The sequence below is a fragment of the Pelodiscus sinensis genome, chromosome 26 (assembly GCF_052426305.1).
Source record: "Pelodiscus sinensis isolate ZL-2025 chromosome 26, ASM5242630v1, whole genome shotgun sequence".
Classification (NCBI taxonomy): Eukaryota; Metazoa; Chordata; order Testudines; family Trionychidae; genus Pelodiscus; species Pelodiscus sinensis.
Genome location: NC_143077.1, coordinates 19,015,839 through 19,043,252, shown reverse-complemented (window position 1 = coordinate 19,043,252; position 27,414 = coordinate 19,015,839). Strand labels below are relative to the sequence as shown.

The 27,414-nt window shown below is 62.6% G+C and overlaps 10 non-coding genes across 10 annotated transcripts; all 10 read right to left on the bottom strand.

The window, feature by feature from the left end:
* Window positions 1-5,045: 5,045 nt before the first annotated feature.
* On the bottom strand, window positions 5,046-5,119 carry TRNAN-GUU (transfer RNA asparagine (anticodon GUU)). The gene has a single exon. It is a non-coding gene; the product is annotated as a tRNA-Asn (tRNA).
* A 3,185-nt stretch (window positions 5,120-8,304) lies between these two features.
* On the bottom strand, window positions 8,305-8,378 carry TRNAN-GUU (transfer RNA asparagine (anticodon GUU)). The gene has a single exon. It is a non-coding gene; the product is annotated as a tRNA-Asn (tRNA).
* A 1,551-nt stretch (window positions 8,379-9,929) lies between these two features.
* TRNAN-GUU (transfer RNA asparagine (anticodon GUU)) lies at window positions 9,930-10,003 on the bottom strand. The gene has a single exon. It is a non-coding gene; the product is annotated as a tRNA-Asn (tRNA).
* Window positions 10,004-11,553: 1,550 nt separating this feature from the next.
* Window positions 11,554-11,627, bottom strand: TRNAN-GUU (transfer RNA asparagine (anticodon GUU)). Its single transcript has one exon. It is a non-coding gene; the product is annotated as a tRNA-Asn (tRNA).
* A 5,246-nt stretch (window positions 11,628-16,873) lies between these two features.
* On the bottom strand, window positions 16,874-16,947 carry TRNAN-GUU (transfer RNA asparagine (anticodon GUU)). Its single transcript has one exon. It is a non-coding gene; the product is annotated as a tRNA-Asn (tRNA).
* A 3,185-nt stretch (window positions 16,948-20,132) lies between these two features.
* Window positions 20,133-20,206, bottom strand: TRNAN-GUU (transfer RNA asparagine (anticodon GUU)). Its single transcript has one exon. It is a non-coding gene; the product is annotated as a tRNA-Asn (tRNA).
* A 1,551-nt stretch (window positions 20,207-21,757) lies between these two features.
* Window positions 21,758-21,831, bottom strand: TRNAN-GUU (transfer RNA asparagine (anticodon GUU)). Its single transcript has one exon. It is a non-coding gene; the product is annotated as a tRNA-Asn (tRNA).
* Window positions 21,832-23,382: 1,551 nt separating this feature from the next.
* Window positions 23,383-23,456, bottom strand: TRNAN-GUU (transfer RNA asparagine (anticodon GUU)). The gene has a single exon. It is a non-coding gene; the product is annotated as a tRNA-Asn (tRNA).
* A 1,560-nt stretch (window positions 23,457-25,016) lies between these two features.
* On the bottom strand, window positions 25,017-25,090 carry TRNAN-GUU (transfer RNA asparagine (anticodon GUU)). The gene has a single exon. It is a non-coding gene; the product is annotated as a tRNA-Asn (tRNA).
* A 1,560-nt stretch (window positions 25,091-26,650) lies between these two features.
* Window positions 26,651-26,724, bottom strand: TRNAN-GUU (transfer RNA asparagine (anticodon GUU)). Its single transcript has one exon. It is a non-coding gene; the product is annotated as a tRNA-Asn (tRNA).
* Window positions 26,725-27,414: the final 690 nt, after the last annotated feature.

Here is a 27,414-nt window from a genome sequence, read left to right as displayed (position 1 = left end):
CCGCGCCTTCACTCCAGGCTGCAAGTAGCTAAAGGCCAGGCCAGGATGCCGCCTGCGGGGAAGCTCTCGGCAGCCCCCCGCTTCCTGTGTGGGAGGCACGGAGGCCTCCTCTTCTGTCCTCAGGCAACAGGGCTTCCTCCTGCCCTTTTCCCACCCACAAGGGCCGCCGGGACCCGCTCAGGGAGCGCGCCAGGGAGGCTCTCCAGACGCTCGTGGAACAAAGCACTTCTGGACCACGCTACCCAGAGCCTTCATTCAGGCCTAGACAAAACGCCTAGACAAAGAGCTGCTACAGCATCAACACTGGCCTTGCTCTACTACTCCCAGGCACGCCAAACCCCTCACAAAGAGAACTTCTGCCTTCGCCATACTGCTCAACAACAGGACACGCGAGCAATTCCCTCCGACGCGCCGCTTCTCCCGCATCGCCACCACCCACGCTCTTTAGGCACACGCCGGCTGACCAAAACCCATCTCATCCCATCAAAAGCTTCTGCCCAGCCCAAGAGGACCAGCTACGTTCCCGGCTCAATTCATCCCTTACAGTCAGAGCCAAAAATCACCAGCTGACGGTCCTTCAGAATCCTCAATGGAAAGGGGGAGAGGGAATTGTGGCAGCACGGGCAGCACTCGCCACGGTCTCGGTTGAGGCTTGCAGCAGTCATGGAAGAGAGAGCTGGCTTCGGTCAAGTCTCGGGAGTACGGCCACGGCTTGGACGGGTCCTTCAGTCCTTGGCTCAGAGCTTCGGTTGGTAGCCCACATCCTCCCGAGGTAAAAAAGCAGGAGGGCTTTCCTTCCAGGGCCTTTTGCATCTTCTGCCGTGGGAGGCGAATCCTGGTGTTCTGGCTGTGGGGGAAAAAGACAGCCACAAGATGGCGTTTGGAGTCACACGGGCGAGTCGCCTGTCCAAGCGGGACCGAGTCCCTTTGTGACGGCACGTTGGGGGTTCCCCGTCTCCTGCACCCCGAAATGGCACAAACAGACTGCACCAGCCAGTGGAATTGAGGGTGGTTTATTGCTCCTCCAGCACAGCGCAGCACAGATGTAATCTGGTCACAGGAACTGGGCTAGGATGCCTCAGGCCCCCTTGAGATGGGGGAGACTGGGCCCCTAAACTCCAGCTCCTCTCCCTAGGCTGCCTCATCCATCCCCTCCGACAGCCAGCAACCAACTCCCTAACTTCCAGCCCTGCCCCCCAGCCAAGGCAGCATTCCACCTTCCTTTGTTCCTCTCCATGGGGGGTGTCTGGCCACTGGTTTGCATAGTGACTCATCCTGTTTTGCTGGGTCGTGGTACCCACAGCAGCCAGTGGGGGTTCCCCCAGAGCCAGCAGCATAGAAACCAGCCAGGTACCCCCACTACGTCACAGTTCTCCCCCCTCCGAGAGCGAACTGAGCAGGGTCACTCCGCTCGTGACCTAGGGAAGTTCGGGTCCTCTGCGTGGGAACCCGCCCTGGGGACATGGGTGCTCCCCTTGACTCGGGCCGGCCGTGGCGAGGCCCCACATGAATTGGCTTCCCTCTGTCCACTCGCCGCCCCGCTCCAGGGTGACTGGCCCAGGCCTGTCCTCGGGGGTCATACCCACCCTTCCGCTGGCCTTGATCTCTGGCCGGGGTCTCTCGGGCCGGGGCCATGAGCCCAGCGAGCCTTCTCTGGACAGCCAGGGCGGCTTCCACCCCCGATGCTCCATCCAGGGAGGACTTCCCCTCCCATAACTCTCTCAGCAAGCCCAGAGGGTCCTCTATCTGGGGTAGAGACCCCCAAGCCGCGTTCCTCCTGTCTTGGGCCTTCCCGCCCCTCTGGCAGGAGTCACAGGACCGGCAGTACCGCTGCACGGCTGTAAAGATTCCCGGCCAATAGAAGTGCTGGAGCAGCTTCAGCCGGGTGCTCCGGATCCCCCGGTGGCCCCCAACGGGGACATCGTGGGCCAAATACAGCAGCTTGAGGCGATACTTTCGGGGGACGACCAGCTGCCGCTCTACCCTCCATGCCCTCGCCTTCCTGGGGGGGAGCCACTCACGGAACAGGAGCCCACGCTCCCGCAGGAATCTCTCCTGGCCACCTCTCCCCCGGGGCTGAGCTGCACGGAGGCCAGCCTGGTCCCTCAGCCTCTGCAAGGAGGGGTCTGCCTGCACCTCAGCCTGGAATTCAGCTGCTGAGGCAGGGATCGGGACCTGTCCCCCACCTCTGCCTAGGTCCGGAGTCCCAGCCTGGCTGGACCCCGTGTCCACTGGGATGGGACCCTGAGGACGCTGCCAGGAGTCCTTCCCTGGACCCACGTTGTCAGCCCCCCGCTGGCTCTGGCTCCGGGTAGTGACTAGAGCCCGCTGGGATTCATGGGGCCACTCCTCTAGGTCGTTCCCCATCAGCACCTCGGTGGGCAAGTGCGGGTGCACCCCCACTTCCTTGAGGCCTTCCTTCGCCCCCCATTTCAGATGCACCCTGGCTACAGGCACCTTAAACGGGGACCCGTCTATGCCCTTCAGGGTCAGCTGCGCGTGGGGTAGTATCCGCTCCTGGGCCACTATGTCAGATCGGGCCAGAGTCACCTCCGCCCCCGTGTCCCAGAAGCCCGTCACCTTCCTACCATCCACCTCCAGGGGTATGAGGCACTCGCTCCGCAGGGGCCGTCCTGCCCCCACCCGGTACACGGAGGAATCCGCCTCCTGAGAATCAGACCTCCCAGGGGAGGTGCACTGAGCATCCTTCCCCTCTCTCTGAGCTGAGGTTTGCCTGCCAGCCCCTGCCTCTGGGGCAGCCTGCCCTTCCTCCCGCCCCAGCCAGTTAACCCTGGACAGTCCCCGGTCCTGGGACCTGGTGCACTGAGCCCTCTTGTGGCCTTTTTGCCCACAGCGATGGCAAGTTAGGCTTTGGGCTGTCTCTGTCCAGGCCCTGGCTGGTTCTCTGGGGCGCAGACGACCTGTTCCTTGGTCTCGCCCCGTAGTTGACTCCCTCCATCGCTCAGCCGAGATCCGGTCTCTGCGCGGTTCCCTTTCTCTCCGGGACTCCCGTTCACACCCGGACCGGCTCTCCGTGAACTCATCCGCCAGTCTCCCGGCCTCCTGGGGGTTCTCTGGTCTCCGGTCCTTGAGCCACAGCCTCAGTTTGGGTGGGCACGCTTCATAGAACTGCTCCATCATGACCAGCTTGAGCAGCTCCTCTGCGGTCTGGGCTCCAACTCCAGACACCCACTTGCGGCAGTATTGCGCCAGGCGGGAGGCCAGGTCCACATAGGTCTCCCGTGGCCCTTTCTGTACCCCCCGGAACTTCTTCCTGTATATCTCGGGGGTCAGCCCGAACTTGTGCAGCAGGGCCTCCTTGACTCGGTTGTAATCCCCTGGCTGTAGGTCCTCCAGCTGACTGAGCACTCCGGCCGCCTCCTGGCTCAGTGCGGGGATGAGCTCCTGCAGCCAGTCAGCTGGGGGAACCCGTTGCAGTCCACAGGCCCTCTCAAAGGAGCTGAGGAACCCGTCTATGTCACCCATGTCCTTCAATTGGGCCACCACGAGCCTCTCCAAGTGGCTGGCAGCCCTGGGACCTTGGGGCCCATCCGCACTTGGCGCAGCCGGTGCCCCGCCGGTTCTCCGCTCTGCCATGGCCAGCTCATGCTGTCGCTGCCTCTCTCGATCTTGGCGCTCCTTCTCTCGGTCCTCTACTTCCAATTCCCTGATCCGCAGCTGGATCGCCAGCCGCCGCAGCTCCGCTGGGCTGGCCCCTGCCCTAGATGGGCTACGGCTTGCAGGCCTCCCGGGAGACGCTGTCTCATCTCTCCGTTGGGTTCCAGCGCTCCTCCCCCTCTCTGAGCCTGACACACTCTCAGGGGGGGTCTGGCTGCTTCCCCTGGGGACAAGATCCTGGCCCTGTGGCTGGTCATTCTCTTCCAGCTGGGTAATCAGCTGGGCCTTGGTTGCTTTCCGCACAGGCAAGCCCCTCTCTCTGCACAGCCCCACCAGCTCTGCATTCAAGAGTCGGGCGTAGGCCATCTGCCCACTGGGCCTCTCGGTGCAGACTCACCAGTCTAGTGCTGCAGCGCCCCACGATTCCCAGGAACCGCTTCGCTCTGTCTCCAGCACGCCTGGCTCCAGGGCTCTTGCTTCTACTGCGCCTTGTCGCTTGCCGCTGGAAGCTCCATCCACGGGGTGCAGTGCATCCCACTCCTGACACCAGTGTGACGGCACGTTGGGGGTTCCCCGTCTCCTGCACCCCGAAATGGCACAAACAGACTGCACCAGCCAGTGGAATTGAGGGTGGTTTATTGCTCCTCCAGCACAGCGCAGCACAGATGTAATCTGGTCACAGGAACTGGGCTAGGATGCCTCAGGCCCCCTTGAGATGGGGGAGACTGGGCCCCTAAACTCCAGCTCCTCTCCCTAGGCTGCCTCATCCATCCCCTCCGACAGCCAGCAACCAACTCCCTAACTTCCAGCCCTGCCCCCCAGCCAAGGCAGCATTCCACCTTCCTTTGTTCCTCTCCATGGGGGGTGTCTGGCCACTGGTTTGCATAGTGACTCATCCTGTTTTGCTGGGTCGTGGTACCCACAGCAGCCAGTGGGGGTTCCCCCAGAGCCAGCAGCATAGAAACCAGCCAGGTACCCCCACTACGTCACACCCTTCCAAAGAGAAACCATGGCAGCCATGCAAGTCCAAGGCTGCACAGGAAACCTCAGGAGCTGCGACTGGGGCTCAGTTCGCGCGGCCACGCTTCCCAGGGGAGGCATGAGACAGGCCCAGAGGTCTGCGCAGCAAACAGGCCCGCAGGAGGGAGGCGGCTAAGAACCCGCGCGGCTCGTGCGTTTCTCCCTCTCAGCTGGCGTAGAGGCGGGAGGGGAACGACACCTGCCCGGCTGGAGCTTTCGCGCTTGGGCTCGGGGCTTAAGCCCTGAGGCCGAGGCCCCGGTGCGGTTGCTGGGAGACGGGCTCCCGTGGCACGGCACGGCCCCTGAACCTTGCCGGCCACAAGGTGACCTCACCGAGGCCGAGAGGGATGGCTTGGAGGTGGCAAAAGGGAGCCCGCTAGCAAGCGCCAGGAGGCCGAGCGTAGCCACGTCCCTGGGTGGGCTCGAACCACCATCCTTTCGGTTAACAGCCGAACGCGCTGACCCATTGCGCCACAGAGACCTCGAAGGGCTTTCCGAAACGCTGCCTAGCAGCCTGCTCCTCTGGCTGGCCGTGCCAGTGCAGCCCAGGTGCTAGAGTGGATTGCGGGCAGTCTAGCCCCAAGGGAGCAGAGTGGCGCAGCGGAAGCGTGCTGGGCCCATAACCCAGAGGTCGATGGATCGAAACCATCCTCTGCTACGTGTAGGCCGTCTTCTTTTGACTCCGCGCCTTCACTCCAGGCTGCAAGTAGCTAAAGGCCAGGCCAGGATGCCGCCTGCGGGGAAGCTCTCGGCAGCCCCCCGCTTCCTGTGTGGGAGGCACGGAGGCCTCCTCTTCTGTCCTCAGGCAACAGGGCTTCCTCCTGCCCTTTTCCCACCCACAAGGGCCGCCGGGACCCGCTCAGGGAGCGCGCCAGGGAGGCTCTCCAGACGCTCGTGGAACAAAGCACTTCTGGACCACGCTACCCAGAGCCTTCATTCAGGCCTAGACAAAACGCCTAGACAAAGAGCTGCCACAGCATCAACACTGGCCTTGCTCTACTACTCCCAGGCACGCCAAACCCCTCACAAAGAGAACTTCTGCCTTCGCCATACTGCTCAACAACAGGACACGCGAGCAATTCCCTCCGACGCGCCGCTTCTCCCGCATCGCCACCACCCACGCTCTTTAGGCACACGCCGGCTGACCAAAACCCATCTCATCCCATCAAAAGCTTCTGCCCAGCCCAAGAGGACCAGCTACGTTCCCGGCTCAATTCATCCCTTACAGTCAGAGCCAAAAATCACCAGCTGACGGTCCTTCAGAATCCTCAATGGAAAGGGGGAGAGGGAATTGTGGGAGCACTCGCCACGGTCTCGGTTGAGGCTTGCAGCAGTCATGGAAGAGAGAGCTGGCTTCGGTCAAGTCTCGGGAGTACGGCCACGGCTTGGACGGGTCCTTCAGTCCTTGGCTCAGAGCTTCGGTTGGTAGCCCACATCCTCCCGAGGTAAAAAAGCAGGAGGGCTTTCCTTCCAGGGCCTTTTGCATCTTCTGCCGTGGGAGGCGAATCCTGGTGTTCTGGCTGTGGGGGAAAAAGACAGCCACAAGATGGCGTTTGGAGTCACACGGGCGAGTCGCCTGTCCAAGCGGGACCGAGTCCCTTCCAAAGAGAAACCATGGCAGCCATGCAAGTCCAAGGCTGCACAGGAAACCTCAGGAGCTGCGACTGGGGCTCAGTTCGCGCGGCCACGCTTCCCAGGGGAGGCATGAGACAGGCCCAGAGGTCTGCGCAGCAAACAGGCCCGCAGGAGGGAGGCGGCTAAGAACCCGCGCGGCTCGTGCGTTTCTCCCTCTCAGCTGGCGTAGAGGCGGGAGGGGAACGACACCTGCCCGGCTGGAGCTTTCGCGCTTGGGCTCGGGGCTTAAGCCCCGAGGCCGAGGCCCCGGTGCGGTTGCTGGGAGACGGGCTCCCGTGGCACGGCACGGCCCCTGAACCTTGCCGGCCACAAGGTGACCTCACCGAGGCCGAGAGGGATGGCTTGGAGGTGGCAAAAGGGAGCCCGCTAGCAAGCGCCAGGAGGCCGAGCGTAGCCACGTCCCCGGGTGGGCTCGAATCACCATCCTTTCGGTTAACAGCTGAACGCGCTGACCCATTGCGCCACAGAGACCTCGAAGTGCTTTCCGAAACGCTGCCTAGCAGCCTGCTCCTCTGCCTGGCCGTGCCAGTGCAGCCCAGGTGCTAGAGTGGATTGCGGGCAGTCTAGCCCAAAAGGAGCAGAGTGGCGCAGCGGAAGCGTGCTGGTCCCATAACCCAGAGGTCGATGGATCGAAACCATCCTCTGCTACGTGTGGGCCGGCCTCTTTTGACTCCGCGCCTTCACTCCAGGCTGCAAGTAGCTAAAGGCCAGGCCAGGATGCCGCCTGCGGGGAAGCTCTCGGCAGCCCCCCGCTTCCTGTGTGGGAGGCACGGAGGCCTCCTCTTCTGTCCTCAGGCAACAGGGCTTCCTCCTGCCCTTTTCCCACCCACAAGGGCCGCCGGGACCCGCTCAGGGAGCGCGCCAGGGAGGCTCTCCAGACGCTCGTGGAACAAAGCACTTCTGGACCACGCTACCCAGAGCCTTCATTCAGGCCTAGACAAAACGCCTAGACAAAGAGCTGCCACAGCATCAACACTGGCCTTGCTCTACTACTCCCAGGCACGCCAAACCCCTCACAAAGAGAACTTCTGCCTTCGCCATACTGCTCAACAACAGGACACGCGAGCAATTCCCTCCGACGCGCCGCTTCTCCCGCATCGCCACCACCCACGCTCTTTAGGCACACGCCGGCTGACCAAAACCCATCTCATCCCATCAAAAGCTTCTGCCCAGCCCAAGAGGACCAGCTACGTTCCCGGCTCAATTCATCCCTTACAGTCAGAGCCAAAAATCACCAGCTGACGGTCCTTCAGAATCCTCAATGGAAATGGGGAGAGGGAATTGTGGCAGCACGGGCAGCACTCGCCACGTTCTCGGTTGAGGCTTGCAGCAGTCATGGAAGAGAGAGCTGGCTTCGGTCAAGTCTCGGGAGTACGGCCACGGCTTGGACGGGTCCTTCAGTCCTTGGCTCAGAGCTTCGGTTGGTAGCCCACATCCTCCCGAGGTAAAAAAGCAGGAGGGCTTTCCTTCCAGGGCCTTTTGCATCTTCTGCCGTGGGAGGCGAATCCTGGTGTTCTGGCTGTGGGGGAAAAAGACAGCCACAAGATGGCGTTTGGAGTCACACGGGCGAGTCGCCTGTCCAAGCGGGACCGAGTCCCTTCCAAAGAGAAACCATGGCAGCCATGCAAGTCCAAGGCTGCACAGGAAACCTCAGGAGCTGCGACTGGGGCTCAGTTCGCGCGGCCACGCTTCCCAGGGGAGGCATGAGACAGGCCCAGAGGTCTGCGCAGCAAACAGGCCCGCAGGAGGGAGGCGGCTAAGAACCCGCGCGGCTCGTGCGTTTCTCCCTCTCAGCTGGCGTAGAGGCGGGAGGGGAACGACACCTGCCCGGCTGGAGCTTTCGCGCTTGGGCTCGGGGCTTAAGCCCCGAGGCCGAGGCCCCGGCGCGGTTGCTGGGAGACGGGCTCCTGTGGCACGGCACGGCCCCTGAACCTTGCCGGCCACAAGGTGACCTCACCGAGGCCGAGAGGGATGGCTTGGAGGTGGCAAAAGGGAGCCCGCTAGCAAGCGCCAGGAGGCCGAGCGTAGCCACGTCCCCGGGTGGGCTCGAACCACCATCCTTTCGGTTAACAGCCGAACGCGCTGACCCATTGCGCCACAGAGACCTCGAAGGGCTTTCCAAAACGCTGCCTAGCAGCCTGCTCCTCTGGCTGGCCGTGCCAGTGCAGCCCAGGTGCTAGAGTGGATTGCGGGCAGTCTAGCCCCAAGGGAGCAGAGTGGCGCAGCGGAAGCGTGCTGGGCCCATAACCCAGAGGTCGATGGATCGAAACCATCCTCTGCTACGTGTGGGCCGTCTTCTTTTGACTCCGCGCCTTCACTCCAGGCTGCAAGTAGCTAAAGGCCAGGCCAGGATGCCGCCTGCGGGGAAGCTCTCGGCAGCCCCCCGCTTCCTGTGTGGGAGGCACGGAGGCCTCCTCTTCTGTCCTCAGGCAACAGGGCTTCCTCCTGCCCTTTTCCCACCCACAAGGGCCGCCGGGACCCGCTCAGGGAGCGCGCCAGGGAGGCTCTCCAGACGCTCGTGGAACAAAGCACTTCTGGACCACGCTACCCAGAGCCTTCATTCAGGCCTAGACAAAACGCCTAGACAAAGAGCTGCCACAGCATCAACACTGGCCTTGCTCTACTACTCCCAGGCACGCCAAACCCCTCACAAAGAGAACTTCTGCCTTCGCCATACTGCTCAACAACAGGACACGCGAGCAATTCCCTCCGACGCGCCGCTTCTCCCGCATCGCCACCACCCACGCTCTTTAGGCACACGCCGGCTGACCAAAACCCATCTCATCCCATCAAAAGCTTCTGCCCAGCTCAAGAGGACCAGCTACGTTCCCGGCTCAATTCATCCCTTACAGTCAGAGCCAAAAATCACCAGCTGACGGTCCTTCAGAATCCTCAATGGAAAGGGGGAGAGGGAATTGTGGGAGCACTCGCCACGGTCTCGGTTGAGGCTTGCAGCAGTCATGGAAGAGAGAGCTGGCTTCGGTCAAGTCTCGGGAGTACGGCCACGGCTTGGACGGGTCCTTCAGTCCTTGGCTCAGAGCTTCGGTTGGTAGCCCACATCCTCCCGAGGTAAAAAAGCAGGAGGGCTTTCCTTCCAGGGCCTTTTGCATCTTCTGCCGTGGGAGGCGAATCCTGGTGTTCTGGCTGTGGGGGAAAAAGACAGCCACAAGATGGCGTTTGGAGTCACACGGGCGAGTCGCCTGTCCAAGCGGGACCGAGTCCCTTCCAAAGAGAAACCATGGCAGCCATGCAAGTCCAAGGCTGCACAGGAAACCTCAGGAGCTGCGACTGGGGCTCAGTTCGCGCGGCCACGCTTCCCAGGGGAGGCATGAGACAGGCCCAGAGGTCTGCGCAGCAAACAGGCCCGCAGGAGGGAGGCGGCTAAGAACCCGCGCGGCTCGTGCGTTTCTCCCTCTCAGCTGGCGTAGAGGCGGGAGGGGAACGACACCTGCCCGGCTGGAGCTTTCGCGCTTGGGCTCGGGGCTTAAGCCCCGAGGCCGAGGCCCCGGCGCGGTTGCTGGGAGACGGGCTCCCGTGGCACGGCACGGCCCCTGAACCTTGCCGGCCACAAGGTGACCTCACCGAGGCCGAGAGGGATGGCTTGGAGGTGGCAAAAGGGAGCCCGCTAGCAAGCGCCAGGAGGCCGAGCGTAGCCACGTCCCTGGGTGGGCTCGAACCACCATCCTTTTGGTTAACAGCCAAACGCGCTGACCCATTGCGCCACAGAGACCTCGAAGGGGTTTCCGAAACGCTGCCTAGCAGCCTGCTCCTCTGCCTGGCCGTGCCAGTGCAGCCCAGGTGCTAGAGTGGATTGCGGGCAGTCTAGCCCCAAGGGAGCAGAGTGGCGCAGCGGAAGCGTGCTGGGCCCATAACCCAGAGGTCGATGGATCGAAACCATCCTCTGCTACGTGTGGGCCGGCCTCTTTTGACTCCGCGCCTTCACTCCAGGCTGCAAGTAGCTAAAGGCCAGGCCAGGATGCCGCCTGCGGGGAAGCTCTCGGCAGCCCCCCGCTTCCTGTGTGGGAGGCACGGAGGCCTCCTCTTCTGTCCTCAGGCAACAGGGCTTCCTCCTGCCCTTTTCCCACCCACAAGGGCCGCCGGGACCCGCTCAGGGAGCGCGCCAGGGAGGCTCTCCAGACGCTCGTGGAACAAAGCACTTCTGGACCACGCTACCCAGAGCCTTCATTCAGGCCTAGACAAAACGCCTAGACAAAGAGCTGCCACAGCATCAACACTGGCCTTGCTCTACTACTCCCAGGCACGCCAAACCCCTCACAAAGAGAACTTCTGCCTTCGCCATACTGCTCAACAACAGGACACGCGAGCAATTCCCTCCGACGCGCCGCTTCTCCCGCATCGCCACCACCCACGCTCTTTAGGCACACGCCGGCTGACCAAAACCCATCTCATCCCATCAAAAGCTTCTGCCCAGCCCAAGAGGACCAGCTACGTTCCCGGCTCAATTCATCCCTTACAGTCAGAGCCAAAAATCACCAGCTGACGGTCCTTCAGAATCCTCAATGGAAAGGGGGAGAGGGAATTGTGGGAGCACTCGCCACGGTCTCGGTTGAGGCTTGCAGCAGTCATGGAAGAGAGAGCTGGCTTCGGTCAAGTCTCGGGAGTACGGCCACGGCTTGGACGGGTCCTTCAGTCCTTGGCTCAGAGCTTCGGTTGGTAGCCCACATCCTCCCGAGGTAAAAAAGCAGGAGGGCTTTCCTTCCAGGGCCTTTTGCATCTTCTGCCGTGGGAGGCGAATCCTGGTGTTCTGGCTGTGGGGGAAAAAGACAGCCACAAGATGGCGTTTGGAGTCACACGGGCGAGTCGCCTGTCCAAGCGGGACCGAGTCCCTTCCAAAGAGAAACCATGGCAGCCATGCAAGTCCAAGGCTGCACAGGAAACCTCAGGAGCTGCGACTGGGGCTCAGTTCGCGCGGCCACGCTTCCCAGGGGAGGCATGAGACAGGCCCAGAGGTCTGCGCAGCAAACAGGCCCGCAGGAGGGAGGCGGCTAAGAACCCGCGCGGCTCGTGCGTTTCTCCCTCTCAGCTGGCGTAGAGGCGGGAGGGGAACGACACCTGCCCGGCTGGAGCTTTCGCGCTTGGGCTCGGGGCTTAAGCCCCGAGGCCGAGGCCCCGGCGCGGTTGCTGGGAGACGGGCTCCTGTGGCACGGCACGGCCCCTGAACCTTGCCGGCCACAAGGTGACCTCACCGAGGCCGAGAGGGATGGCTTGGAGGTGGCAAAGGGAGCCCGCTAGCAAGCGCCAGGAGGCCGAGCGTAGCCACGTCCCCGGGTGGGCTCGAACCACCATCCTTTCGGTTAACAGCCGAACGCGCTGACCCATTGCGCCACAGAGACCTCGAAGGGCTTTCCAAAACGCTGCCTAGCAGCCTGCTCCTCTGGCTGGCCGTGCCAGTGCAGCCCAGGTGCTAGAGTGGATTGCGGGCAGTCTAGCCCCAAGGGAGCAGAGTGGCGCAGCGGAAGCGTGCTGGGCCCATAACCCAGAGGTCGATGGATCGAAACCATCCTCTGCTACGTGTGGGCCGGCCTCTTTTGACTCCGCGCCTTCACTCCAGGCTGCAAGTAGCTAAAGGCCAGGCCAGGATGCCGCCTGCGGGGAAGCTCTCGGCAGCCCCCCGCTTCCTGTGTGGGAGGCACGGAGGCCTCCTCTTCTGTCCTCAGGCAACAGGGCTTCCTCCTGCCCTTTTCCCACCCACAAGGGCCGCCGGGACCCGCTCAGGGAGCGCGCCAGGGAGGCTCTCCAGACGCTCGTGGAACAAAGCACTTCTGGACCACGCTACCCAGAGCCTTCATTCAGGCCTAGACAAAACGCCTAGACAAAGAGCTGCCACAGCATCAACACTGGCCTTGCTCTACTACTCCCAGGCACGCCAAACCCCTCACAAAGAGAACTTCTGCCTTCGCCATACTGCTCAACAACAGGACACGCGAGCAATTCCCTCCGACGCGCCGCTTCTCCCGCATCGCCACCACCCACGCTCTTTAGGCACACGCCGGCTGACCAAAACCCATCTCATCCCATCAAAAGCTTCTGCCCAGCCCAAGAGGACCAGCTACGTTCCCGGCTCAATTCATCCCTTACAGTCAGAGCCAAAAATCACCAGCTGACGGTCCTTCAGAATCCTCAATGGAAAGGGGGAGAGGGAATTGTGGCAGCACGGGCAGCACTCGCCACGGTCTCGGTTGAGGCTTGCAGCAGTCATGGAAGAGAGAGCTGGCTTCGGTCAAGTCTCGGGAGTACGGCCACGGCTTGGACGGGTCCTTCAGTCCTTGGCTCAGAGCTTCGGTTGGTAGCCCACATCCTCCCGAGGTAAAAAAGCAGGAGGGCTTTCCTTCCAGGGCCTTTTGCATCTTCTGCCGTGGGAGGCGAATCCTGGTGTTCTGGCTGTGGGGGAAAAAGACAGCCACAAGATGGCGTTTGGAGTCACACGGGCGAGTCGCCTGTCCAAGCGGGACCGAGTCCCTTTGTGACGGCACGTTGGGGGTTCCCCGTCTCCTGCACCCCGAAATGGCACAAACAGACTGCACCAGCCAGTGGAATTGAGGGTGGTTTATTGCTCCTCCAGCACAGCGCAGCACAGATGTAATCTGGTCACAGGAACTGGGCTAGGATGCCTCAGGCCCCCTTGAGATGGGGGAGACTGGGCCCCTAAACTCCAGCTCCTCTCCCTAGGCTGCCTCATCCATCCCCTCCGACAGCCAGCAACCAACTCCCTAACTTCCAGCCCTGCCCCCCAGCCAAGGCAGCATTCCACCTTCCTTTGTTCCTCTCCATGGGGGGTGTCTGGCCACTGGTTTGCATAGTGACTCATCCTGTTTTGCTGGGTCGTGGTACCCACAGCAGCCAGTGGGGGTTCCCCCAGAGCCAGCAGCATAGAAACCAGCCAGGTACCCCCACTACGTCACAGTTCTCCCCCCTCCGAGAGCGAACTGAGCAGGGTCACTCCGCTCGTGACCTAGGGAAGTTCGGGTCCTCTGCGTGGGAACCCGCCCTGGGGACATGGGTGCTCCCCTTGACTCGGGCCGGCCGTGGCGAGGCCCCACATGAATTGGCTTCCCTCTGTCCACTCGCCGCCCCGCTCCAGGGTGACTGGCCCAGGCCTGTCCTCGGGGGTCACACCCACCCTTCCGCTGGCCTTGATCTCTGGCCGGGGTCTCTCGGGCCGGGGCCATGAGCCCAGCGAGCCTTCTCTGGACAGCCAGGGCGGCTTCCACCCCCGATGCTCCATCCAGGGAGGACTTCCCCTCCCATAACTCTCTCAGCAAGCCCAGAGGGTCCTCTATCTGGGGTAGAGACCCCCAAGCCGCGTTCCTCCTGTCTTGGGCCTTCCCGCCCCTCTGGCAGGAGTCACAGGACCGGCAGTACCGCTGCACGGCTGTAAAGATTCCCGGCCAATAGAAGTGCTGGAGCAGCTTCAGCCGGGTGCTCCGGATCCCCCGGTGGCCCCCAACGGGGACATCGTGGGCCAAATACAGCAGCTTGAGGCGATACTTTCGGGGGACGACCAGCTGCCGCTCTACCCTCCATGCCCTCGCCTTCCTGGGGGGGAGCCACTCACGGAACAGGAGCCCACGCTCCCGCAGGAATCTCTCCTGGCCACCTCTCCCCCGGGGCTGAGCTGCACGGAGGCCAGCCTGGTCCCTCAGCCTCTGCAAGGAGGGGTCTGCCTGCACCTCAGCCTGGAATTCAGCTGCTGAGGCAGGGATCGGGACCTGTCCCCCACCTCTGCCTAGGTCCGGAGTCCCAGCCTGGCTGGACCCCGTGTCCACTGGGATGGGACCCTGAGGACGCTGCCAGGAGTCCTTCCCTGGACCCACGTTGTCAGCCCCCCGCTGGCTCTGGCTCCGGGTAGTGACTAGAGCCCGCTGGGATTCATGGGGCCACTCCTCTAGGTCGTTCCCCATCAGCACCTCGGTGGGCAAGTGCGGGTGCACCCCCACTTCCTTGAGGCCTTCCTTCGCCCCCCATTTCAGATGCACCCTGGCTACAGGCACCTTAAACGGGGACCCGTCTATGCCCTTCAGGGTCAGCTGCGCGTGGGGTAGTATCCGCTCCTGGGCCACTATGTCAGATCGGGCCAGAGTCACCTCCGCCCCCGTGTCCCAGAAGCCCGTCACCTTCCTACCATCCACCTCCAGGGGTATGAGGCACTCGCTCCGCAGGGGCCGTCCTGCCCCCACCCGGTACACGGAGGAATCCGCCTCCTGAGAATCAGACCTCCCAGGGGAGGTGCACTGAGCATCCTTCCCCTCTCTCTGAGCTGAGGTTTGCCTGCCAGCCCCTGCCTCTGGGGCAGCCTGCCCTTCCTCCCGCCCCAGCCAGTTAACCCTGGACAGTCCCCGGTCCTGGGACCTGGTGCACTGAGCCCTCTTGTGGCCTTTTTGCCCACAGCGATGGCAAGTTAGGCTTTGGGCTGTCTCTGTCCAGGCCCTGGCTGGTTCTCTGGGGCGCAGACGACCTGTTCCTTGGTCTCGCCCCGTAGTTGACTCCCTCCATCGCTCAGCCGAGATCCGGTCTCTGCGCGGTTCCCTTTCTCTCCGGGACTCCCGTTCACACCCGGACCGGCTCTCCGTGAACTCATCCGCCAGTCTCCCGGCCTCCTGGGGGTTCTCTGGTCTCCGGTCCTTGAGCCACAGCCTCAGTTTGGGTGGGCACGCTTCATAGAACTGCTCCATCATGACCAGCTTGAGCAGCTCCTCTGCGGTCTGGGCTCCAACTCCAGACACCCACTTGCGGCAGTATTGCGCCAGGCGGGAGGCCAGGTCCACATAGGTCTCCCGTGGCCCTTTCTGTACCCCCCGGAACTTCTTCCTGTATATCTCGGGGGTCAGCCCGAACTTGTGCAGCAGGGCCTCCTTGACTCGGTTGTAATCCCCTGGCTGTAGGTCCTCCAGCTGACTGAGCACTCCGGCCGCCTCCTGGCTCAGTGCGGGGATGAGCTCCTGCAGCCAGTCAGCTGGGGGAACCCGTTGCAGTCCACAGGCCCTCTCAAAGGAGCTGAGGAACCCGTCTATGTCACCCATGTCCTTCAATTGGGCCACCACGAGCCTCTCCAAGTGGCTGGCAGCCCTGGGACCTTGGGGCCCATCCGCACTTGGCGCAGCCGGTGCCCCGCCGGTTCTCCGCTCTGCCATGGCCAGCTCATGCTGTCGCTGCCTCTCTCGATCTTGGCGCTCCTTCTCTCGGTCCTCTACTTCCAATTCCCTGATCCGCAGCTGGATCTCCAGGCGCCGCAGCTCCGCTGGGCTGGCCCCTGCCCTAGATGGGCTACGGCTTGCAGGCCTCCCGGGAGACGCTGTCTCATCTCTCCGTTGGGTTCCAGCGCTCCTCCCCCTCTCTGAGCCTGACACACTCTCAGGGGGGGTCTGGCTGCTTCCCCTGGGGACAAGATCCTGGCCCTGTGGCTGGTCATTCTCTTCCAGCTGGGTAATCAGCTGGGCCTTGGTTGCTTTCCGCACAGGCAAGCCCCTCTCTCTGCACAGCCCCACCAGCTCTGCATTCAAGAGTCGGGCGTAGGCCATCTGCCCACTGGGCCTCTCGGTGCAGACTCACCAGTCTAGTGCTGCAGCGCCCCACGATTCCCAGGAACCGCTTCGCTCTGTCTCCAGCACGCCTGGCTCCAGGGCTCTTGCTTCTACTGCGCCTTGTCGCTTGCCGCTGGAAGCTCCATCCACGGGGTGCAGTGCATCCCACTCCTGACACCAGTGTGACGGCACGTTGGGGGTTCCCCGTCTCCTGCACCCCGAAATGGCACAAACAGACTGCACCAGCCAGTGGAATTGAGGGTGGTTTATTGCTCCTCCAGCACAGCGCAGCACAGATGTAATCTGGTCACAGGAACTGGGCTAGGATGCCTCAGGCCCCCTTGAGATGGGGGAGACTGGGCCCCTAAACTCCAGCTCCTCTCCCTAGGCTGCCTCATCCATCCCCTCCGACAGCCAGCAACCAACTCCCTAACTTCCAGCCCTGCCCCCCAGCCAAGGCAGCATTCCACCTTCCTTTGTTCCTCTCCATGGGGGGTGTCTGGCCACTGGTTTGCATAGTGACTCATCCTGTTTTGCTGGGTCGTGGTACCCACAGCAGCCAGTGGGGGTTCCCCCAGAGCCAGCAGCATAGAAACCAGCCAGGTACCCCCACTACGTCACACCCTTCCAAAGAGAAACCATGGCAGCCATGCAAGTCCAAGGCTGCACAGGAAACCTCAGGAGCTGCGACTGGGGCTCAGTTCGCGCGGCCACGCTTCCCAGGGGAGGCATGAGACAGGCCCAGAGGTCTGCGCAGCAAACAGGCCCGCAGGAGGGAGGCGGCTAAGAACCCGCGCGGCTCGTGCGTTTCTCCCTCTCAGCTGGCGTAGAGGCGGGAGGGGAACGACACCTGCCCGGCTGGAGCTTTCGCGCTTGGGCTCGGGGCTTAAGCCCTGAGGCCGAGGCCCCGGTGCGGTTGCTGGGAGACGGGCTCCCGTGGCACGGCACGGCCCCTGAACCTTGCCGGCCACAAGGTGACCTCACCGAGGCCGAGAGGGATGGCTTGGAGGTGGCAAAAGGGAGCCCGCTAGCAAGCGCCAGGAGGCCGAGCGTAGCCACGTCCCTGGGTGGGCTCGAACCACCATCCTTTCGGTTAACAGCCGAACGCGCTGACCCATTGCGCCACAGAGACCTCGAAGGGCTTTCCGAAACGCTGCCTAGCAGCCTGCTCCTCTGGCTGGCCGTGCCAGTGCAGCCCAGGTGCTAGAGTGGATTGCGGGCAGTCTAGCCCCAAGGGAGCAGAGTGGCGCAGCGGAAGCGTGCTGGGCCCATAACCCAGAGGTCGATGGATCGAAACCATCCTCTGCTACGTGTAGGCCGTCTTCTTTTGACTCCGCGCCTTCACTCCAGGCTGCAAGTAGCTAAAGGCCAGGCCAGGATGCCGCCTGCGGGGAAGCTCTCGGCAGCCCCCCGCTTCCTGTGTGGGAGGCACGGAGGCCTCCTCTTCTGTCCTCAGGCAACAGGGCTTCCTCCTGCCCTTTTCCCACCCACAAGGGCCGCCGGGACCCGCTCAGGGAGCGCGCCAGGGAGGCTCTCCAGACGCTCGTGGAACAAAGCACTTCTGGACCACGCTACCCAGAGCCTTCATTCAGGCCTAGACAAAACGCCTAGACAAAGAGCTGCCACAGCATCAACACTGGCCTTGCTCTACTACTCCCAGGCACGCCAAACCCCTCACAAAGAGAACTTCTGCCTTCGCCATACTGCTCAACAACAGGACACGCGAGCAATTCCCTCCGACGCGCCGCTTCTCCCGCATCGCCACCACCCACGCTCTTTAGGCACACGCCGGCTGACCAAAACCCATCTCATCCCATCAAAAGCTTCTGCCCAGCCCAAGAGGACCAGCTACGTTCCCGGCTCAATTCATCCCTTACAGTCAGAGCCAAAAATCACCAGCTGACGGTCCTTCAGAATCCTCAATGGAAAGGGGGAGAGGGAATTGTGGGAGCACTCGCCACGGTCTCGGTTGAGGCTTGCAGCAGTCATGGAAGAGAGAGCTGGCTTCGGTCAAGTCTCGGGAGTACGGCCACGGCTTGGACGGGTCCTTCAGTCCTTGGCTCAGAGCTTCGGTTGGTAGCCCACATCCTCCCGAGGTAAAAAAGCAGGAGGGCTTTCCTTCCAGGGCCTTTTGCATCTTCTGCCGTGGGAGGCGAATCCTGGTGTTCTGGCTGTGGGGGAAAAAGACAGCCACAAGATGGCGTTTGGAGTCACACGGGCGAGTCGCCTGTCCAAGCGGGACCGAGTCCCTTCCAAAGAGAAACCATGGCAGCCATGCAAGTCCAAGGCTGCACAGGAAACCTCAGGAGCTGCGACTGGGGCTCAGTTCGCGCGGCCACGCTTCCCAGGGGAGGCATGAGACAGGCCCAGAGGTCTGCGCAGCAAACAGGCCCGCAGGAGGGAGGCGGCTAAGAACCCGCGCGGCTCGTGCGTTTCTCCCTCTCAGCTGGCGTAGAGGCGGGAGGGGAACGACACCTGCCCGGCTGGAGCTTTCGCGCTTGGGCTCGGGGCTTAAGCCCCGAGGCCGAGGCCCCGGTGCGGTTGCTGGGAGACGGGCTCCCGTGGCACGGCACGGCCCCTGAACCTTGCCGGCCACAAGGTGACCTCACCGAGGCCGAGAGGGATGGCTTGGAGGTGGCAAAAGGGAGCCCGCTAGCAAGCGCCAGGAGGCCGAGCGTAGCCACGTCCCCGGGTGGGCTCGAATCACCATCCTTTCGGTTAACAGCTGAACGCGCTGACCCATTGCGCCACAGAGACCTCGAAGTGCTTTCCGAAACGCTGCCTAGCAGCCTGCTCCTCTGCCTGGCCGTGCCAGTGCAGCCCAGGTGCTAGAGTGGATTGCGGGCAGTCTAGCCCAAAGGGAGCAGAGTGGCGCAGCGGAAGCGTGCTGGTCCCATAACCCAGAGGTCGATGGATCGAAACCATCCTCTGCTATGTGTGGGCCGGCCTCTTTTGACTCCGCGCCTTCACTCCAGGCTGCAAGTAGCTAAAGGCCAGGCCAGGATGCCGCCTGCGGGGAAGCTCTCGGCAGCCCCCCGCTTCCTGTGTGGGAGGCACGGAGGCCTCCTCTTCTGTCCTCAGGCAACAGGGCTTCCTCCTGCCCTTTTCCCACCCACAAGGGCCGCCGGGACCCGCTCAGGGAGCGCGCCAGGGAGGCTCTCCAGACGCTCGTGGAACAAAGCACTTCTGGACCACGCTACCCAGAGCCTTCATTCAGGCCTAGACAAAACGCCTAGACAAAGAGCTGCCACAGCATCAACACTGGCCTTGCTCTACTACTCCCAGGCACGCCAAACCCCTCACAAAGAGAACTTCTGCCTTCGCCATACTGCTCAACAACAGGACACGCGAGCAATTCCCTCCGACGCGCCGCTTCTCCCGCATCGCCACCACCCACGCTCTTTAGGCACACGCCGGCTGACCAAAACCCATCTCATCCCATCAAAAGCTTCTGCCCAGCCCAAGAGGACCAGCTACGTTCCCGGCTCAATTCATCCCTTACAGTCAGAGCCAAAAATCACCAGCTGACGGTCCTTCAGAATCCTCAATGGAAATGGGGAGAGGGAATTGTGGCAGCACGGGCAGCACTCGCCACGTTCTCGGTTGAGGCTTGCAGCAGTCATGGAAGAGAGAGCTGGCTTCGGTCAAGTCTCGGGAGTACGGCCACGGCTTGGACGGGTCCTTCAGTCCTTGGCTCAGAGCTTCGGTTGGTAGCCCACATCCTCCCGAGGTAAAAAAGCAGGAGGGCTTTCCTTCCAGGGCCTTTTGCATCTTCTGCCGTGGGAGGCGAATCCTGGTGTTCTGGCTGTGGGGGAAAAAGACAGCCACAAGATGGCGTTTGGAGTCACACGGGCGAGTCGCCTGTCCAAGCGGGACCGAGTCCCTTCCAAAGAGAAACCATGGCAGCCATGCAAGTCCAAGGCTGCACAGGAAACCTCAGGAGCTGCGACTGGGGCTCAGTTCGCGCGGCCACGCTTCCCAGGGGAGGCATGAGACAGGCCCAGAGGTCTGCGCAGCAAACAGGCCCGCAGGAGGGAGGCGGCTAAGAACCCGCGCGGCTCGTGCGTTTCTCCCTCTCAGCTGGCGTAGAGGCGGGAGGGGAACGACACCTGCCCGGCTGGAGCTTTCGCGCTTGGGCTCGGGGCTTAAGCCCCGAGGCCGAGGCCCCGGCGCGGTTGCTGGGAGACGGGCTCCTGTGGCACGGCACGGCCCCTGAACCTTGCCGGCCACAAGGTGACCTCACCGAGGCCGAGAGGGATGGCTTGGAGGTGGCAAAAGGGAGCCCGCTAGCAAGCGCCAGGAGGCCGAGCGTAGCCACGTCCCCGGGTGGGCTCGAACCACCATCCTTTCGGTTAACAGCCGAACGCGCTGACCCATTGCGCCACAGAGACCTCGAAGGGCTTTCCAAAACGCTGCCTAGCAGCCTGCTCCTCTGGCTGGCCGTGCCAGTGCAGCCCAGGTGCTAGAGTGGATTGCGGGCAGTCTAGCCCCAAGGGAGCAGAGTGGCGCAGCGGAAGCGTGCTGGGCCCATAACCCAGAGGTCGATGGATCGAAACCATCCTCTGCTACGTGTGGGCCGTCTTCTTTTGACTCCGCGCCTTCACTCCAGGCTGCAAGTAGCTAAAGGCCAGGCCAGGATGCCGCCTGCGGGGAAGCTCTCGGCAGCCCCCCGCTTCCTGTGTGGGAGGCACGGAGGCCTCCTCTTCTGTCCTCAGGCAACAGGGCTTCCTCCTGCCCTTTTCCCACCCACAAGGGCCGCCGGGACCCGCTCAGGGAGCGCGCCAGGGAGGCTCTCCAGACGCTCGTGGAACAAAGCACTTCTGGACCACGCTACCCAGAGCCTTCATTCAGGCCTAGACAAAACGCCTAGACAAAGAGCTGCCACAGCATCAACACTGGCCTTGCTCTACTACTCCCAGGCACGCCAAACCCCTCACAAAGAGAACTTCTGCCTTCGCCATACTGCTCAACAACAGGACACGCGAGCAATTCCCTCCGACGCGCCGCTTCTCCCGCATCGCCACCACCCACGCTCTTTAGGCACACGCCGGCTGACCAAAACCCATCTCATCCCATCAAAAGCTTCTGCCCAGCTCAAGAGGACCAGCTACGTTCCCGGCTCAATTCATCCCTTACAGTCAGAGCCAAAAATCACCAGCTGACGGTCCTTCAGAATCCTCAATGGAAAGGGGGAGAGGGAATTGTGGGAGCACTCGCCACGGTCTCGGTTGAGGCTTGCAGCAGTCATGGAAGAGAGAGCTGGCTTCGGTCAAGTCTCGGGAGTACGGCCACGGCTTGGACGGGTCCTTCAGTCCTTGGCTCAGAGCTTCGGTTGGTAGCCCACATCCTCCCGAGGTAAAAAAGCAGGAGGGCTTTCCTTCCAGGGCCTTTTGCATCTTCTGCCGTGGGAGGCGAATCCTGGTGTTCTGGCTGTGGGGGAAAAAGACAGCCACAAGATGGCGTTTGGAGTCACACGGGCGAGTCGCCTGTCCAAGCGGGACCGAGTCCCTTCCAAAGAGAAACCATGGCAGCCATGCAAGTCCAAGGCTGCACAGGAAACCTCAGGAGCTGCGACTGGGGCTCAGTTCGCGCGGCCACGCTTCCCAGGGGAGGCATGAGACAGGCCCAGAGGTCTGCGCAGCAAACAGGCCCGCAGGAGGGAGGCGGCTAAGAACCCGCGCGGCTCGTGCGTTTCTCCCTCTCAGCTGGCGTAGAGGCGGGAGGGGAACGACACCTGCCCGGCTGGAGCTTTCGCGCTTGGGCTCGGGGCTTAAGCCCCGAGGCCGAGGCCCCGGCGCGGTTGCTGGGAGACGGGCTCCCGTGGCACGGCACGGCCCCTGAACCTTGCCGGCCACAAGGTGACCTCACCGAGGCCGAGAGGGATGGCTTGGAGGTGGCAAAAGGGAGCCCGCTAGCAAGCGCCAGGAGGCCGAGCGTAGCCACGTCCCTGGGTGGGCTCGAACCACCATCCTTTTGGTTAACAGCCAAACGCGCTGACCCATTGCGCCACAGAGACCTCGAAGGGGTTTCCGAAACGCTGCCTAGCAGCCTGCTCCTCTGCCTGGCCGTGCCAGTGCAGCCCAGGTGCTAGAGTGGATTGCGGGCAGTCTAGCCCCAAGGGAGCAGAGTGGCGCAGCGGAAGCGTGCTGGGCCCATAACCCAGAGGTCGATGGATCGAAACCATCCTCTGCTACGTGTGGGCCGGCCTCTTTTGACTCCGCGCCTTCACTCCAGGCTGCAAGTAGCTAAAGGCCAGGCCAGGATGCCGCCTGCGGGGAAGCTCTCGGCAGCCCCCCGCTTCCTGTGTGGGAGGCACGGAGGCCTCCTCTTCTGTCCTCAGGCAACAGGGCTTCCTCCTGCCCTTTTCCCACCCACAAGGGCCGCCGGGACCCGCTCAGGGAGCGCGCCAGCGAGGCTCTCCAGACGCTCGTGGAACAAAGCACTTCTGGACCACGCTACCCAGAGCCTTCATTCAGGCCTAGACAAAACGCCTAGACAAAGAGCTGCCACAGCATCAACACTGGCCTTGCTCTACTACTCCCAGGCACGCCAAACCCCTCACAAAGAGAACTTCTGCCTTCGCCATACTGCTCAACAACAGGACACGCGAGCAATTCCCTCCGACGCGCCGCTTCTCCCGCATCGCCACCACCCACGCTCTTTAGGCACACGCCGGCTGACCAAAACCCATCTCATCCCATCAAAAGCTTCTGCCCAGCCCAAGAGGACCAGCTACGTTCCCGGCTCAATTCATCCCTTACAGTCAGAGCCAAAAATCACCAGCTGACGGTCCTTCAGAATCCTCAATGGAAAGGGGGAGAGGGAATTGTGGGAGCACTCGCCACGGTCTCGGTTGAGGCTTGCAGCAGTCATGGAAGAGAGAGCTGGCTTCGGTCAAGTCTCGGGAGTACGGCCACGGCTTGGACGGGTCCTTCAGTCCTTGGCTCAGAGCTTCGGTTGGTAGCCCACATCCTCCCGAGGTAAAAAAGCAGGAGGGCTTTCCTTCCAGGGCCTTTTGCATCTTCTGCCGTGGGAGGCGAATCCTGGTGTTCTGGCTGTGGGGGAAAAAGACAGCCACAAGATGGCGTTTGGAGTCACACGGGCGAGTCGCCTGTCCAAGCGGGACCGAGTCCCTTCCAAAGAGAAACCATGGCAGCCATGCAAGTCCAAGGCTGCACAGGAAACCTCAGGAGCTGCGACTGGGGCTCAGTTCGCGCGGCCACGCTTCCCAGGGGAGGCATGAGACAGGCCCAGAGGTCTGCGCAGCAAACAGGCCCGCAGGAGGGAGGCGGCTAAGAACCCGCGCGGCTCGTGCGTTTCTCCCTCTCAGCTGGCGTAGAGGCGGGAGGGGAACGACACCTGCCCGGCTGGAGCTTTCGCGCTTGGGCTCGGGGCTTAAGCCCCGAGGCCGAGGCCCCGGCGCGGTTGCTGGGAGACGGGCTCCCGTGGCACGGCACGGCCCCTGAACCTTGCCGGCCACAAGATGACCTCACCGAGGCCGAGAGGGATGGCTTGGAGGTGGCAAAAGGGAGCCCGCTAGCAAGCGCCAGGAGGCCGAGCGTAGCCACGTCCCTGGGTGGGCTCGAACCACCATCCTTTTGGTTAACAGCCGAACGCGCTGACCCATTGCGCCACAGAGACCTCGAAGGGCTTTCCGAAACGCTGCCTAGCAGCCTGCTCCTCTGCCTGGCCGTGCCAGTGCAGCCCAGGTGCTAGAGTGGATTGCGGGCAGTCTAGCCCCAATGGAGCAGAGTGGCGCAGCGGAAGCGTGCTGGGCCCATAACCCAGAGGTCGATGGATCGAAACCATCCTCTGCTACGTGTGGGCCGGCCTCTTTTGACTCCGCGCCTTCACTCCAGGCTGCAAGTAGCTAAAGGCCAGGCCAGGATGCCGCCTGCGGGGAAGCTCTCGGCAGCCCCCCGCTTCCTGTGTGGGAGGCACGGAGGCCTCCTCTTCTGTCCTCAGGCAACAGGGCTTCCTCCTGCCCTTTTCCCACCCACAAGGGCCGCCGGGACCCGCTCAGGGAGCGCGCCAGGGAGGCTCTCCAGACGCTCGTGGAACAAAGCACTTCTGGACCACGCTACCCAGAGCCTTCATTCAGGCCTAGACAAAACGCCTAGACAAAGAGCTGCCACAGCATCAACACTGGCCTTGCTCTACTACTCCCAGGCACGCCAAACCCCTCACAAAGAGAACTTCTGCCTTCGCCATACTGCTCAACAACAGGACACGCGAGCAATTCCCTCCGACGCGCCGCTTCTCCCGCATCGCCACCACCCACGCTCTTTAGGCACACGCCGGCTGACCAAAACCCATCTCATCCCATCAAAAGCTTCTGCCCAGCCCAAGAGGACCAGCTACGTTCCCGGCTCAATTCATCCCTTACAGTCAGAGCCAAAAATCACCAGCTGACGGTCCTTCAGAATCCTCAATGGAAAGGGGGAGAGGGAATTGTGGCAGCACGGGCAGCACTCGCCACGTTCTCGGTTGAGGCTTGCAGCAGTCATGGAAGAGAGAGCTGGCTTCGGTCAAGTCTCGGGAGTACAGCCACGGCTTGGACGGGTCCTTCAGTCCTTGGCTCAGAGCTTCGGTTGGTAGCCCACATCCTCCCGAGGTAAAAAAGCAGGAGGGCTTTCCTTCCAGGGCCTTTTGCATCTTCTGCCGTGGGAGGCGAATCCTGGTGTTCTGGCTGTGGGGGAAAAAGACAGCCACAAGATGGCGTTTGGAGTCACACGGGCGAGTCGCCTGTCCAAGCGGGACCGAGTCCCTTCCAAAGAGAAACCATGGCAGCCATGCAAGTCCAAGGCTGCACAGGAAACCTCAGGAGCTGCGACTGGGGCTCAGTTCGCGCGGCCACGCTTCCCAGGGGAGGCATGAGACAGGCCCAGAGGTCTGCGCAGCAAACAGGCCCGCAGGAGGGAGGCGGCTAAGAACCCGCGCGGCTCGTGCGTTTCTCCCTCTCAGCTGGCGTAGAGGCGGGAGGGGAGCGACACCTGCCCGGCTGGAGCTTTCGCGCTTGGGCTCGGGGCTTAAGCCCCGAGGCCGAGGCCCCGGTGCGGTTGCTGGGAGACGGGCTCCCGTGGCACGGCACGGCCCCTGAACCTTGCCGGCCACAAGGTGACCTCACCGAGGCCGAGAGGGATGGCTTGGAGGTGGCAAAAGGGAGCCCGCTAGCAAGCGCCAGGAGGCCGAGCGTAGCCACGTCCCCGGGTGGGCTCGAACCACCATCCTTTCGGTTAACAGCCGAACGCGCTGACCCATTGCGCCACAGAGACCTCAAAGGGCTTTCCGAAACGCTGCCTACCAGCCTGCTCCTCTGCCTGGCCGTGCCAGTGCAGCCCAGGTGCTAGAGTGGATTGCGGGCAGTCTAGCCCCAAGGGAGCAGAGTGGCGCAGCGGAAGCGTGCTGGGCCCATAACCCAGAGGTCGATGGATCGAAACCATCCTCTGCTACGTGTGGGCCGTCTTCTTTTGACTCCGCGCCTTCACTCCAGGCTGCAAGTAGCTAAAGGCCAGGCCAGGATGCCGCCTGCGGGGAAGCTCTCGGCAGCCCCCCGCTTCCTGTGTGGGAGGCACGGAGGCCTCCTCTTCTGTCCTCAGGCAACAGGGCTTCCTCCTGCCCTTTTCCCACCCACAAGGGCCGCCGGGACCCGCTCAGGGAGCGCGCCAGGGAGGCTCTCCAGACGCTCGTGGAACAAAGCACTTCTGGACCACGCTACCCAGAGCCTTCATTCAGGCCTAGACAAAACGCCTAGACAAAGAGCTGCCACAGCATCAACACTGGCCTTGCTCTACTACTCCCAGGCACGCCAAACCCCTCACAAAGAGAACTTCTGCCTTCGCCATACTGCTCAACAACAGGACACGCGAGCAATTCCCTCCGACGCGCCGCTTCTCCCGCATCGCCACCACCCACGCTCTTTAGGCACACGCCGGCTGACCAAAACCCATCTCATCCCATCAAAAGCTTCTGCCCAGCCCAAGAGGACCAGCTACGTTCCCGGCTCAATTCATCCCTTACAGTCAGAGCCAAAAATCACCAGCTGACGGTCCTTCAGAATCCTCAATGGAAAGGGGGAGAGGGAATTGTGGGAGCACGGGCAGCACTCGCCACGTTCTCGGTTGAGGCTTGCAGCAGTCATGGAAGAGAGAGCTGGCTTCGGTCAAGTCTCGGGAGTACGGCCACGGCTTGGACGGGTCCTTCAGTCCTTGGCTCAGAGCTTCGGTTGGTAGCCCACATCCTCCCGAGGTAAAAAAGCAGGAGGGCTTTCCTTCCAGGGCCTTTTGCATCTTCTGCCGTGGGAGGCGAATCCTGGTGTTCTGGCTGTGGGGGAAAAAGACAGCCACAAGATGGCGTTTGGAGTCACACGGGCGAGTCGCCTGTCCAAGCGGGACCGAGTCCCTTCCAAAGAGAAACCATGGCAGCCATGCAAGTCCAAGGCTGCACAGGAAACCTCAGGAGCTGCGACTGGGGCTCAGTTCGCGCGGCCACGCTTCCCAGGGGAGGCATGAGACAGGCCCAGAGGTCTGCGCAGCAAACAGGCCCGCAGGAGGGAGGCGGCTAAGAACCCGCGCGGCTCGTGCGTTTCTCCCTCTCAGCTGGCGTAGAGGCGGGAGGGGAACGACACCTGCCCGGCTGGAGCTTTCGCGCTTGGGCTCGGGGCTTAAGCCCTGAGGCCGAGGCCCCGGCGCGGTTGCTGGGAGACGGGCTCCTGTGGCACGGCACGGCCCCTGAACCTTGCCGGCCACAAGGTGACCTCACCGAGGCCGAGAGGGATGGCTTGGAGGTGGCAAAAGGGAGCCCGCTAGCAAGCGCCAGGAGGCCGAGCGTAGCCACGTCCCCGGGTGGGCTCGAACCACCATCCTTTCGGTTAACAGCCGAACGCGCTGACCCATTGCGCCACAGAGACCTCGAAGGGCTTTCCGAAACGCTGCCTAGCAGCCTGCTCCTCTGGCTGGCCGTGCCAGTGCAGCCCAGGTGCTAGAGTGGATTGCGGGCAGTCTAGCCCCAAGGGAGCAGAGTGGCGCAGCGGAAGCGTGCTGGGCCCATAACCCAGAGGTCGATGGATCGAAACCATCCTCTGCTACGTGTGGGCCGGCCTCTTTTGACTCCGCGCCTTCACTCCAGGCTGCAAGTAGCTAAAGGCCAGGCCAGGATGCCGCCTGCGGGGAAGCTCTCGGCAGCCCCCCGCTTCCTGTGTGGGAGGCATGGAGGCCTCCTCTTCTGTCCTCAGGCAACAGGGCTTCCTCCTGCCCTTTTCCCACCCACAAGGGCCGCCGGGACCCGCTCAGGGAGCGCGCCAGGGAGGCTCTCCAGACGCTCGTGGAACAAAGCACTTCTGGACCACGCTACCCAGAGCCTTCATTCAGGCCTAGACAAAACGCCTAGACAAAGAGCTGCCACAGCATCAACACTGGCCTTGCTCTACTACTCCCAGGCACGCCAAACCCCTCACAAAGAGAACTTCTGCCTTCGCCATACTGCTCAACAACAGGACACGCGAGCAATTCCCTCAGACGCGCCGCTTCTCCCGCATCGCCACCACCCACGCTCTTTAGGCACACGCCGGCTGACCAAAACCCATCTCATCCCATCAAAA